Source organism: Polypterus senegalus, chromosome 9 (assembly GCF_016835505.1).
Source record: "Polypterus senegalus isolate Bchr_013 chromosome 9, ASM1683550v1, whole genome shotgun sequence".
NCBI classification, from domain to species: Eukaryota; Metazoa; Chordata; class Cladistia; order Polypteriformes; family Polypteridae; genus Polypterus; species Polypterus senegalus.
The window spans coordinates 64,222,670-64,236,200 of record NC_053162.1 but is presented as its reverse complement, the minus strand read 5'-3'; positions in this window follow the sequence as shown (position 1 = coordinate 64,236,200).

Sequence of the window (13,531 nt, the reverse complement as noted above, 5' to 3'; positions counted from 1 at the left end):
GTCTATAAATATTTAGGTGACATTTTCAACTTAATATAATGCTCTGTTTCATTGCAAACCATTATTTATGTTATGCAGTATATATTGCAGTATATGCATATTTATTATAATTACCCATAATAAATTGATCATAAATTGTTAATTACAATTATATTACATTCATTAAGGGAAAGACATGCATTGTCTAGACTAGATTTTATCTTACCATCCTCTGCACAACAGGGATATGCAGACAAGAATCTTCTTTTGCAAGAATGTAGTTGTGAGTCTACTGTATGCTCAAGGAGGTGATATGTTTGGGGACCAACAGGTGTCGTCGGTGCTTGGCAATCCCTCTGCCCTTGTTTAAATTTAAATTTAGAAACAGAAAAAAATGGAGCAGGGGAAGATGTAACAGATAACTGGCGTGAGGAGGACATGTATGAGCAGAGAAGGAGGAACAAATGCAGGTACGTTAAGTCATAGAACATATGAACTTGGGGCAAGCAGGCCAGTTGTCACCAGCATGAGTTACTGATCTTGCTATTTGTGCACAATATTTTTGATGATTATTCTTAAATGATCTGTATTCTATGAGAATTAGTCTGATTTCTTACGCCTTCAAATATGTATGGTTTAGGTCAACTGCCAGTTATGTTTGGCCCTTGATGGACTTCTGGCTCGTGTAGATCTGTTATCCAGCCATGTGCCCAGTGCTGCTGTAATAGTATTAGTAGAGTTAGACATTTAGGCTTGGCAGGGTTTAAAGACAAATCTTTAAAAGAATTGCATCTTTTTAAGGGCCTTGACCATACTGCATAATATTTACATCAAATTCCAAGTTAAATATCATAAATTCTTTGTAATATAAAATTACAATATTAATTAAATCTCACACTCTTCTGGGATTGGGTTAACTGTTGTGAAAGACATGCAGGTTAGGTGGATTGGTGGTGCTAAATTGACCCCTGCTGTATGTATTTGTGTGTTCACCCTGCAATAGGCTGGCGCCCCGTGCTGGATGTTTTACTCGCCTTGTGCCCTATGCTTACCGAGTTAGGCTCCATCTTTCCCGCAACCCTGCTTTGCATAAGTGGGCTTAGAAAAATGGATGGATGGGTGGAAAGTTGGAGCATTTTTAATTTTTACCAGTTTAGCAACTCACAGCAACATTTAGGGAGTATAACTTGAGCTCCTCCTTGAGCTAGTGCTTCATGTGAACCCTGTTTACCTCATCCAAGTATTTTTCCAGGAATTACAAAACCACAAGGGTTTCTTATACCAATTTAAGTTGTTTTTTTCATCAACAGCTACAAGCTTACCCTACTGATCATTCTAAGATGGCATTTATAATTTACAATCTAGATGATAATCTGGACACAGCCCTAGACTGTTTTTCATTAGAGGCATTTTTCAGGGAATTTAGAATCACATTGAAAAGACGAATGTAGCAATAACTAGGTTAATGATTTTTAAACAATAAAATCAGTCAGTGTTTATGTAGTCACATTTAAGAAATTTACTGTAGATATGAGGGTGAGTTGACCAAGGCTCCTTAATTTAGTAAGGGTTTGTTTGATGAAATGAAAGTCTAGTATTAACGATAGCAACACCTTTATGAAAGAAAATTTCACAGTTTAATGGAAGGGCATGTCCTAAAGGAATTAGGGAAGAGATATGTATGTATGAAAGTAGTAAGAGATGCATCTGTAAAAAATGTCACTATATTTAACGGTAAAAATACTGAAAATGGTGAAAGTAAAATACCTTTTCTGAAAAAAAGGAAAGTTATCTTATGTTCTACTGAAGATTACTTGTATATCTTAAGCAATACATTTCATTATTACTGTAAAATCAGTACTTTTCTACCTTCAAAAAATACTACATACTATTTACTGATGCATTAAGGTTACACTGAAAAAAATCGTTGTTAATTTTACAGTGCAAAACTGTTAAACAGCGAAGGCAAACAACTATAAAATGTAAAACGGTAAAGTGCGATTTCAGTAACACTGAATTTACGATATTTACATAAGTAAAGTCCCCTTTTACCATATTGTTCCTGGCAAACCATATACCTTTGAAGAGTAGGGAGAAAAACTTAAACAAAATTAGCAGACGTATTTCACTCTGCATGCTGAATTCTTTTTTTAAGGTTATGGAAGCTGATTTCTGGTGGGTTGTATTCGATAAGCCAGCAGACCTGTAGGACACCATACACCACAAAAGCAAACTTTACTTCTCCACCAGAGAATGTAACATAACTTCCTTAAACATTGAATTCTTTTCAATGTACATACAGTGGAAAAACTATTTGCCCCCTTCCTGATTTCTTATTCTTTTGCATGTTTGTCACAGTTTCTGATCATCAAACACATTTAACCATTAGTCAAATATAACACAAGTAAACACAAAATGCAGTTTTTAAATGATGGTTTTTATTATTTAGGGACAAAAAAAAATCCAAACCTACATGGCCCTGTGTGAAAAAGTAATTGCCCCTGAACCTAATAACTGGTTGGGCCACCCTTAGCAGCAATAACTGCAAACTTTGTGATAACTTGCAATGAGTCTTTTACAGTGCTCTGGAGGAATTTTGGCCCACTCATCTTTGCAGAATTGTTGTAATTCAGCTTTATTTGAGGGTTTTCTAGCATGAACCTTTTTAAGGTCATGCCATAGCATCTCAAGGATTCAGGTCAGGACTTTGACTAGGCCACTTCTTCATTTTGTTTTTCTTCAGCCATTCAGAGGTGGATTTGCTGGTGTGTTTTGGGTCATTGTCCTGTTGCAGCACCCAAGATCGCTTCAGCTTGAGTTAACAGATGATACAGTAGAATTCATGGTTCCATCTATCACAGCAAGCCTTCCAGGTCCTGAAGCAGCAAAACAACTCCAGACCATCACACTACCACCACCATATTTTACTGTTGGTATGATGTTCTTTTTCTGAAATGCTGTGTTCCTTTTACTCCAGATGCAAAAAAGTTCTGTGTCCACAAGGTATTTTCCCAAAAGTCTTGGCAATCATTGAGATGTTTCTTAGCAAAATTGAGACATAATGTTCTTTTGCTTAACAGTGGTTGCTTGGAAATCTGCCATGCAGGCCGTTTTGCCCAGTCTCTTTCTTATGGTGGAGTCGTGAACACTGACCTTAATTGAGGCAAGTGAGGCCTGCAGTTAGACATTACATGAGTTTAATTTTGGATTGGGAAGGTTCACCACTGTTCCATGTTTTTGCCATTTGTGGATAATGGCTCTCACTGTGGTTCGCTGGAGTCCCAAAGCTTTAGAAATGGCTTTATAACAAGACTGATAGATCTCAATTACTTCTGTTCTCATTTGTTCCTGAATTTCTTTGGATCTTGGCATGATGTCTAGCTTTTGAGGTGCTTTTGGTCTACTTCTCTGTGTCAGGCAGCTCCTATTTAAGTGATTTCTTGATTGAAACAGGTGTGGCAGTAATCAGGCCTGGGGTGGCTACTTGAACTCAGGTGTGATACACCACAGTTAGGTTATTTTTAACAAGGGGCAATTACTTTTTCACACAGGGCCATGTAGGTTTGGATTTTTTCTCCCTAAATAATAAAACCATCATTTAAAAACTGCATTTTGTGTTTACTTGTGTTATATTTGACTAATGGTTAAATGTGTTTGATGATCAGAAACATTTTATGTGACAAACATGCAAAAGAATAAGAAATCAGGAAGGGGGCAAATAGTTTTTCACACCACTGTAATTAAATGATACATGTTTGCTGTTGGTTGTTGTTACTTTACTTATGCAAACTGTGTACTAGTGTTTGATCACAACATTATTTGCTAATGGTTTATTGATTTGGCATATTTATTACAGTTTATGGATTTCAGATTATGGTTAAACATTCAATTCTAATGGAATTTGTTGTAAAGAAAAAACAATTATTTACTATAAAGTTATACTGTAGACCTCAAAATATTGAAGGGCTTCCAGTACTTTACCGCATTTTTTTACAGTGAAGGGTTCTGCTATGGAAATACATATCATATGGTTTTGAAATGGTTGTAGAAAAGCTAATAAGTCCACCCTATGTTATGGTTTAAAGGGTGGGTGATTATTGTCAAATTCTTTAGAGAAATTTATTTGGGTGCAGTACAGATTTTTATTAGTACTGCATTGTTAGTTTCTATAGGTATTCAGAAAATACCTTTACATCATAGATAGATAGATAGATAGATAGATAGATAGATAGATAGATAGATAGATAGATAGATAGATAGATATAAAGAGAGAGAGATAGATAGATAGATAGATAGATAGATAGATAGATAGATAGATAGATAGATAGATAGATAGATAGATAGATAGATAGATAGATAGATAGATAGATAGATAGATAGATACTTTATTAATCCCAAGGGGAAATTCACATACTCCAGCAGCAGCATACTGATAAAAAACAATATTAAATTAAAGAGTGATAAAAAAATGCAGGTAAAACAGACAATAACTATGTTAGCGTTTACCCCCCTCCCGGGTGGAATTGAAGAGTCACACAGTATGGAGGAGGAACGATTTCCTCAGTCTGTCAGTGGAGCAGGACCGTGACAGCAGTCTGTTGCTGAAGCTGCTCCTCTGCCTGGAGATGATTCTGTTCAGTGGATGCAGTGGATTCTCCATGATTAACAGGAGCCTACTCAGTGCCCGTCGCTCTGCCACGGATGTCAAATTGTCCAGCTCAGTGCCTACAATAGAACCTCCCTTCCACACCAGTTTGTCCAGGCGTGAGGCGCCCCTCTTCTTTATGGTGCCTCCCCAGCACACCACTGTGTAGAAGAGGGCACTCGCCACAACCGTCTGATAGAACATCTGCAGCATCTTTTTGCAGATGTTGAAGGACACCAGTCTCCTAAGGAAGTATAGTTAGCTCTGTCATCTCTTGCACAGAGCATCAGTATTGGCTGTCCAGTCCAATTTATCATCCAGCTGCACTCCCAGGTATTTATAGGTCTGTACCCTCTGCACACAGTCACCTCTGATAATCACGGGGTCCAGGAGGGGCCTGGGCCTCCTAAACTCCACCACCAGCTCTTTGGTTTTGCTGGTGTTCAGGTTTAAGTGGTTTGAGTCGCACCATTTAACAAAGTCCTTGATTAGGTTCCTATACTCCTCCTCCTGCCCACTCCTGAAGCAGCCCACGATAGTAGTGTCTTCAGCGAACTTTAGCACGTGGCAGAACTCCGAGTTGTATTGGAAGTCTGATGTATATAGGTTGAACAGGACCGGAGAAAGTACAGTCTCCTGCGGCACTCCTGTGTTGCTGACCACAATGTCAGACCTGCAGTTCCCGAGACGCAAATACTGAGGTCCGTCTGTAAGATAGTCCACAATCCATACCACCACCTACTCTCATCTCTGTCAGCTGGTCCCTAAGGAGCAGAGGTTGGATGGCGTTGAAGGCGCTAGAGAAGTCCAGAGGCATAAACATAAATCGTGGCTTCTTTCAATTCATGAGGTTTCCATTGACAATGGGTTACTGAAATGTATAAGCCCTAAGGTGAAAATCCATGTAGAAATTTTAAATTGTGATAGCTGTTTTTCATTATTCGCTTTTGGGCGTTTTGTTTGTTACAATTGTACAAATAATTTGCAGTTCAACTGGGATAACCAAGAAAATTAACTTCTCCCCCACCCCATCCAGACCAAAGCGGTTATCTCATGATACCTAATGAAAACATAATCACCTCAGTATTCTGAACTCAGTGATGTTGTTAGTACATAGAAATTCTAATTGTATGAAAAATTTATTACCAGGTGCTACTCTGCCAGAAATCAAACCAGAAGTCAAAGGAATGTATGAAAATATGATAGGCTATATTCAAAATGGTTTTATTAGACTGTCAAAAGAAAGATGGCACACTTTATCCATATAAAGATTGTCATGAATAAAACAAAATAATGATTAACAAAAACCTTAATCTCTTCCTTTATAGATCTAGTCACAGGAAAAGATGTTTTTACAAAGTTGTACCTAAGACTATGTTTACATTACCAGACTGAAATCACTCAGATCTTATTTATTTATTTATTTATTTTTGCCTGAATGTAACACAAATCTGATATTTTCAGGGCTGTGTGGATACAGAAATCTGATCTTTTCAAATCAGACCGAAGTCACTTTTATAATTGGTCCCAAATCAGACACGTATTTGTGGCCATGTGACATGAATGATAACAGGCAGATCAGAATTGTGTTTTTTCTGTCTGTACGCATGGATAGAGTCCTGTCATTCTCAGCCAACACAAACAACATGTTGTAAGATAAGCGCTATATAGCACCTGACCCGACACAGATTGGACACGGGAGGCATGTGTAAAATAAAAAGACTTTTATTTCTCTTCAGCTGGAGGGCACGTCTTCCCCGTAATCCCCCCAGCCACAACACAGTCCCAAACACCAGTATCCACCAGTACAGCACAAGAACTTTTCTCTTCCTTGGCACCACCACTCCTCCCTAGCAACCTTGTCCTCCTCCACCCGACTCTGGCTGATGAGTGGTGGTCGCTGGCTCCTTTTTATAGGTCACCTGGAAGTGCTCCAGGTGTTTGATCACCGAGTTCCGGCGGCACTTCCAGGTGTGATGAATCTATTGCCCACACAGGCTCAGGAGTCCCAAACACAGCACCCCCTGGCGGAACCTGTGGGACCCAACAGGGCTGCCCCCAACTCCAATTCCCAGGGAGCCCTGTGGAAAACTGAGGCACTACTCCAGCCCAGGGGGGAAGCCATCTAGCGTCCAGGGGGATGTATTGCACTGTCCAGGGCTGCTCCCCCTGAATATAGTGTTGCAGGGGCATCACAGCTGGGCATGGACGCCTGCCACAATGTCAAAACATCAACAGAGACGAGCTTCAACTGTGACAGTCTCACCATTGTTGACTTCTTTCTCGCACCCACACATCTCTTAGTGTAGCAGTGCAGGTCCGGCTCCATGCTCCCTGTTTTAGGTTTGGGAGTCTCTTGAACCCACCACCTTCAATAACGTAACTGGATGAGCAGAATGGAGACAAAACACACTAAGCAACAGGATGGTGCAAAGTGCAAAAGTATTTTTATTAAACACAAATCAAAAACAGTGTCCAAAGTGCAGTGCTCCATAGTTCCATAAATAAATAGTCCATAAAAACATCTGCCTACCCAGATATTGAATTCTTGCCTTGTCATCTTTGAAGTATACCAAGAAAAATGTGCTCCTTTCTATCATTCTAACTCTTTCTCTCACCTACTCGGGTGTTTCTTCCTTCAACCTGTTCAGCCCATGTTTTTACTCACCCGTGGCTTTAGACTTCAATTACATCTTGCTGTGAGGTTGTTTTACTCACTATCACAGGGTCACTTCTGGCCAAGCCACAGAATCACTTTAAGAATCATAAAGAATACTTCCAGGAACTCTCAGTTACCTTCTATTAAAAGGCAATATGGGACCAGTTTCTCTGTCTTGGGGCTGGAGATTCACAGTTGGACTTTTGCCAGCTGGGCACAACTCTGAAGGTTAAAAGCTGAATGGTACACAAAACAAAATTCAAGGAGCTGTGAAGATGACAGAAAAGTAATGTAATTTTTTGGTTTACCAATGTCATGTTACATCAATTTATATCCAAAATTGTGTATTTTAGCAACTACTTCTCATACAGTAGTTTTCAAAACTCACAAGATGCAAATAAAGCTAGTTTGATTCTGGAAATATCGCTAGTACGTTATGCCAGGCATACACTGTGTGATATTGGCACCATTTTTTTTTTTTTTTAAGTTTTATTAATTTTATTGCAATCCATACAAATAAATCAATTTTTTACAAAAAGTTAAATTGAGTTAAGGACAAATCGATCCCCACCCCTGAGAGAGAGAGCAAGGCAAACGGCATGAAATTTAAGGCTTGTAAACATACCTAAATTAATAAATTTGATAAGCCAATAGAGATGAATGCAGAAGACAAAGAAATACGGAAATAATTGCTTCCTCTGTGCTTTAAGAGCTTATTTTATAATATTACTGATTAGATCCTGCCATGTTTTGAAAAAAGACTGTACGGATCCTCTAACTGAGTATTTGATTTTTTCCAATTTCAAATAGTACATAACACATCAGTTTCCCACTGACTTAAAAGAGGAGAGTTTGGGTTCTTCCAGTTTAGCAGAATAAGTCTGCGTGCCAAAAGTGTAGTGAATGCAATCACACTTTGTTTGTCTTTCTCCACTTTAAACCCATCTAGAAGAACCCCAAACACAGCTGTTAATGGGTTAGGAGGGATTGTGAGTCCAAGACTGTCTGGAAGGCAATTAAAAATTTTGGTCCAGAATAATGTTAATTTGGTGCAGGCCCAGAACATGTGACCCAGTGAGGCTGGGACTTGATTGCAGCGTTCGCAGGTTGGATCATGCCCTGGAAACATTTTGGAGAGTTTGAGACGAGACAGATGTGCCTGATATATAATTTGATATTGGCACCATTTTAAGACTGAATTGCCATCACTAACTGATTTTCTGAGTCAGCTTAAATTTCAGTTTTACTGGCTGTCATTTCCTGCACCGTATGAGAGGGTTTGCAATGCCCGATTGCATGTTATGATTGGGCTGTGTTACGATTAGAAGAATTTCTGTCATGCCAGAAATTAAAGTCAACAACAACAACAATATTTATTTATATAGCACATTTTCATTGAAATGATGTAGCGCAAAAGTGCTTTACAGGATAAAGAAAGAGAAAAAAGACAAAATATACTGTAAAAATAAAATTAGGCAATACTAATTAACATAGAATACAAGTAAGGTCTAATGGTCTAAACAACAAAATAAACTCCAGATGGATGGAGAAAAAAAGGCCATGAGACCACCCAGCCCACTCTAGGCATTCTACCTAACATAAATGATCTCAGTCAGTCCTCATGATTTTCAGGCTTCACATGGAAGAACTTGAAGACGATGGTCATGTGGATCTGAGGCCTTTAATCCATCATTGTAGGGACATCACGGTGCTTTGATCAGGTGGTGGTGGCGCATATATAGACTCAGCTGTTTTGTAACATGAGCAGTCTCCCTATCTGATTTTCTGATGTTGCCATTAAATTTGCTGAAAATTCATTGTGCATCGCCAACAGTACTTTGTACACTTGTCATGCTGATTTTCACAATTTTGATTTCAAAAATCTAACTGCAGAGCACCACATATACAACTAAATGGCCAATGAGAAATGCATCTTAGGAAATGTTTACTGGAATAACCCACAATTAACACTCACCATGGTAAATTACATAGATTATGTACCTCCAATTCACTCTGTAAAATAGACAGACAGTACTGTCTGCACCTCAGTCTCCCATATGCCCAGTTATGCCTTTTTCTTTTCTTTGTGATTTCAGAGTACAGTACAGTAACAGCCAGCAATGCAGCTCTTGCCTTTGATGACATTTTGAGAAGCCTGTGGCCATACTGTTTTCTTAAATGGGTAACGCTTTATTGCAAAATGTCAATGGTTAAAACAGTCCATCAGGGCCACATATAATCTTGAGCACCCATATCGTGGCATACGAATCGGATTGAACGTGCTCATACAATTTGAGTACATATACTGTATGACTCTATGTAGTCACTTGACCCTGATTTCTAAAAATCACACAATATATACCTAGAATAATAGGTAATCAGAAGCTGTCCCATGGTTAGCTATTGTATATATTCTGTATCATGGTGGCTAGCTTTGTTCACAGCGAGTGATATATTTTTCAAGTTTCATTCAGTCAATTAGACATTCATCATTCTCCCATTCTTTGGCTAAAACTGCCTAATTAGGTTTTAATTCCTGTTTCTCCAATAATCTTTTCAGCAGTGCTACCTTTTTTTTGACCTCATTTTATGAACTAATAAAAATCATGCATTGTGAGGTTTTGATTCTTTATGACATCTGGTACACATAAATTGCCTTTAAGAATATCATTTTACAAAAATAGATTGTGTAATAAATTAAAATAATAAAATTATTCAGTGTTCAGTCAAAATAAGCAGCAACATTGACTCTCCTCTAATAGCCTTGGCTACTGTTATACTGGATACTAATGATGGATCTTCAAAAAAAAAAATACACGGTAAGTCTTATAAAAACTTACTAAAATTTGATCTATTGGGAAGAAAAGACAGTAGATACAATAGAGTACCTTAACTGGATGTTTGCTGCTAAGTAACTTCATTTCTAACACTCATTAGGCCATCTGCTCATAACCACTGCCTGGTTTCCTATGCACTGAATATGTATGGCAAAGAAAGAAATGCATATTTCCTGTAAATTGTTACTCCTTTTAAATACTCCAGTGAGATCTATTACACCAACAAAAAGAGGAGCATTGGAAAGATGACACTAATACCATTAGCATCAGCCACTTCTAAATGTTTGCAGCATTTGATGATTTCTGCCTTCAAGGGAGCACTTTCTTCATAGTGCTGTCATTACCACGTCGTGCTGCACTAGCTGATCAGCAGCAGTCGCCATCAAATTACTGGCTTCCTAATTATAGAGCTTGTTAACTTATGATTATCATTAAGCTTTCTTGACTTTCTAGTTGTTTAAACAGGAGTTACAAATTTCCCAATATTTGAAGGCCAGTGGCAGGTGGTGCAATGTCCCAAAGCTAAGTTTGTATCAAAACCTTTCAAGTGCATAAACAATTAGCAAGACTTGAGTATTTGGCTCAAGAATTGGTGTTACCAATTTGCAAAGTAAAATCGTGGCTGTTCTTTTTTCTGCTTTATTCATCTCTAAATAATTTAAAGCAATTCAATTTGAGGAGCTATCCTCAGTCTCAGTAGTATACTATACCAGTGGACAAATATGTACAATGGAATTAGAAATCCAACAAAGGATCTCATAAAAACCCACATGAACAACTCCTGCCTTGCACAGTATCAAACCATTTAATACTTTGGTTCACTCATATCATTACAACACACATAAATGTTTCAGATGCAATCATTTTGAAGGAACAGTCTTTAATCTTAACACTGTAGTGGTTGGTAAGACTCCAGGAAGCACCCTACAAAAATTTAAATAAATAAACTCCACAAATCAAATATTTTTGAAATGGCACAAGGCAGTAGCTAGCTTAGTGAAGCTATGTAATGATCTCAGAAATAAGTTTCAAAAAAGATTATAAGTGGTGAAAAGCTTATTAGAGGCCTTCAATAAAGACCCTGGATCTGAAGGCAGTAGCAGCCAAGGCTTGAAAGATTTTTCATGTAGACAATGCCAAAATAAAAATCCTTAATGGGCAATTTTTAGGACACTTTCTCCAGAGCATGAGGCCAGTAGATCTATTCAGGCTGTTGTGATTTGGAGTCAGAAATATGGTAAAGGGTGTTAAAGCCTCGATAAAAACACCCATAAACAGTTCAGGGCATTCCTTAGCCTGACCAGAAAAGACTTCACCAAAGGCAGCCTGACCTGTCAATTCTACAGGCAGGGTTTGGGCCTGTTGAGAGCCCAGACATGTAGAAAAGGGTTTTAAAGTTCAAAATATACAGATATTTACCTACATATGTTAAAAGTAATCTACAAGAAATATGACAACCATAAATTGCTGGTTTCTAAAGAGCAAGGCAACAAGCAATCTTTCCTAAAAGACAAATTTTAGTTGGGATTGGGAGACAAATTGTAATGAAAATAACAAATTGTGAGTTACAACCTGGACATCGAGAAACAAATAACAAAGGCTCAACAATTGTAGTTAAGTAGCAGGGCAAAATTTGAAAACCAGTAAACTCACATCTAAGCAGAGCCCAAAAGTTTATCGTAATTGCAGTCAAGAAAGAACTTTTGAAAACAAGACAGGAATAAGAGTTTTAAACTTTAGGGTGAATCCAATCTTGAATGACCAGGAAGAACATGTTGCTGAACTTTATACATTTTTCCTGGTGATACCTCACGCTACATACTTCTCGTTGACCTTACCTAGCAAAGGCACGCCATTAACAAATAATCATCAAGGTGGCAGCTCCTATACAAAAAAACAACAAGGCGTCATGGGAGATCATTACATTAAAAACGTAGGGAGCAAAAAAGCAAATGTGACCACAAGATTCATTGACCTCTAAAATCTCAAAATCTCAAATAAAAAAAAAAACAAAAACAAAAGCCTGATCAATACATGTAGCATTTCTGTTTGTTTTGAGAAAAGAAGCTTGTTTCTCTAACCTATCTTCAGGAAACAATTTTTTTCAAAAGGTCTGTGTTCTTTATTTTAACATTTACGTTAAAGAATCTGAAGCCAAAGCCTAGGTATTCCAATGAGAGTGCTCTTTTGACCGTCACAGAGGTCTTCCAATTGGCACTTCCACCTTTTGCTTCATTTATTCTCATGCTTTGCAACCCTCCCATGGCCTTCACTGTCATAAACCAACAGATCCACCTGACTACACCACAAATGGTTTCAACACTAGAATTTTCTTTTTCCTTCCATATCTCAAAAATATGCATATTAAGTTAATTTATAACTCTTGCATGAGCTAATGCACTGGGTTGACTAATATTACACTCACCATTGATGGTAATAGATAAAGAGGGTCAGAAGAAAATGAGTGGTTCAATTTGCCTTATCCTATATGGCTAACTTATTTAAGAAAGACTCTTCATGTATTACAATAAGTCATAACGCAGGTTCCCATGAGCTCTGTATTGGACATCACTGTAATCTGGTGTTTCTTTCTTTCTTTAGCAAACAGTTGCTCGCGTAAATTTTTCTTGGCTTACATACATCTTTGAATAGAAGGCTAAATATTCTATAGCTTTGGATCAAAATCTTCATATCAGAGTCACCTTATATATCAGGCTGTGACCTTTACATAATTAGGATTTACTACACTATATATACAATGTACTGTTTTATTCAATGTTTTATTTGTGATGTAGAGTGCCTGGCTGGCTAGCACTTTTGGGGTGCTTAAAACATCATCTAAGTTTAAGTGCATGGATGGGTACCTTGTATTTGTGTTAATGCACCTGCTATTTGCAGTTGGTTTGACATAAAAAAAACTTAATCCGCAATGCAAAGTACTTATTTCACAGATACCTTGTTGTCTTTAAGATTTTGGCTTCCTGTTTTATCACTTCTGTTTAGCACTGCATTATTTTCCTCCTCCACTTCACTGAGTCTATTTTTTCTCCTCCGTGAAGATGTTGTGTGATGTGTGGGCTTCTCTCTCTTGGTGCGTCAGTTTTCCTCCCACATCATAAACACATTCAAGATAGGTTAACTGGAATTCGGATTGTGTATGTGTGTATTAGTGTGCCCTGTTATGGGATGGCACTCTGTCAAAGGTTGACTACTGTATTGTGTCCTGAAATGAAAAGCTATAATCCTTTAAAAACGTATGTGTCCAAGTTCATAGTAAGTAACAATGGCTGTAAGGCAAACAACGTGAAGAGACCTTGAGGTTTTCACGTGGTACAAGACACACTCAAATAGAACAACCCAGATTGTCACAAATAGGCCATTTTGAGACATCAGTTAGCCTTTCATATGTTT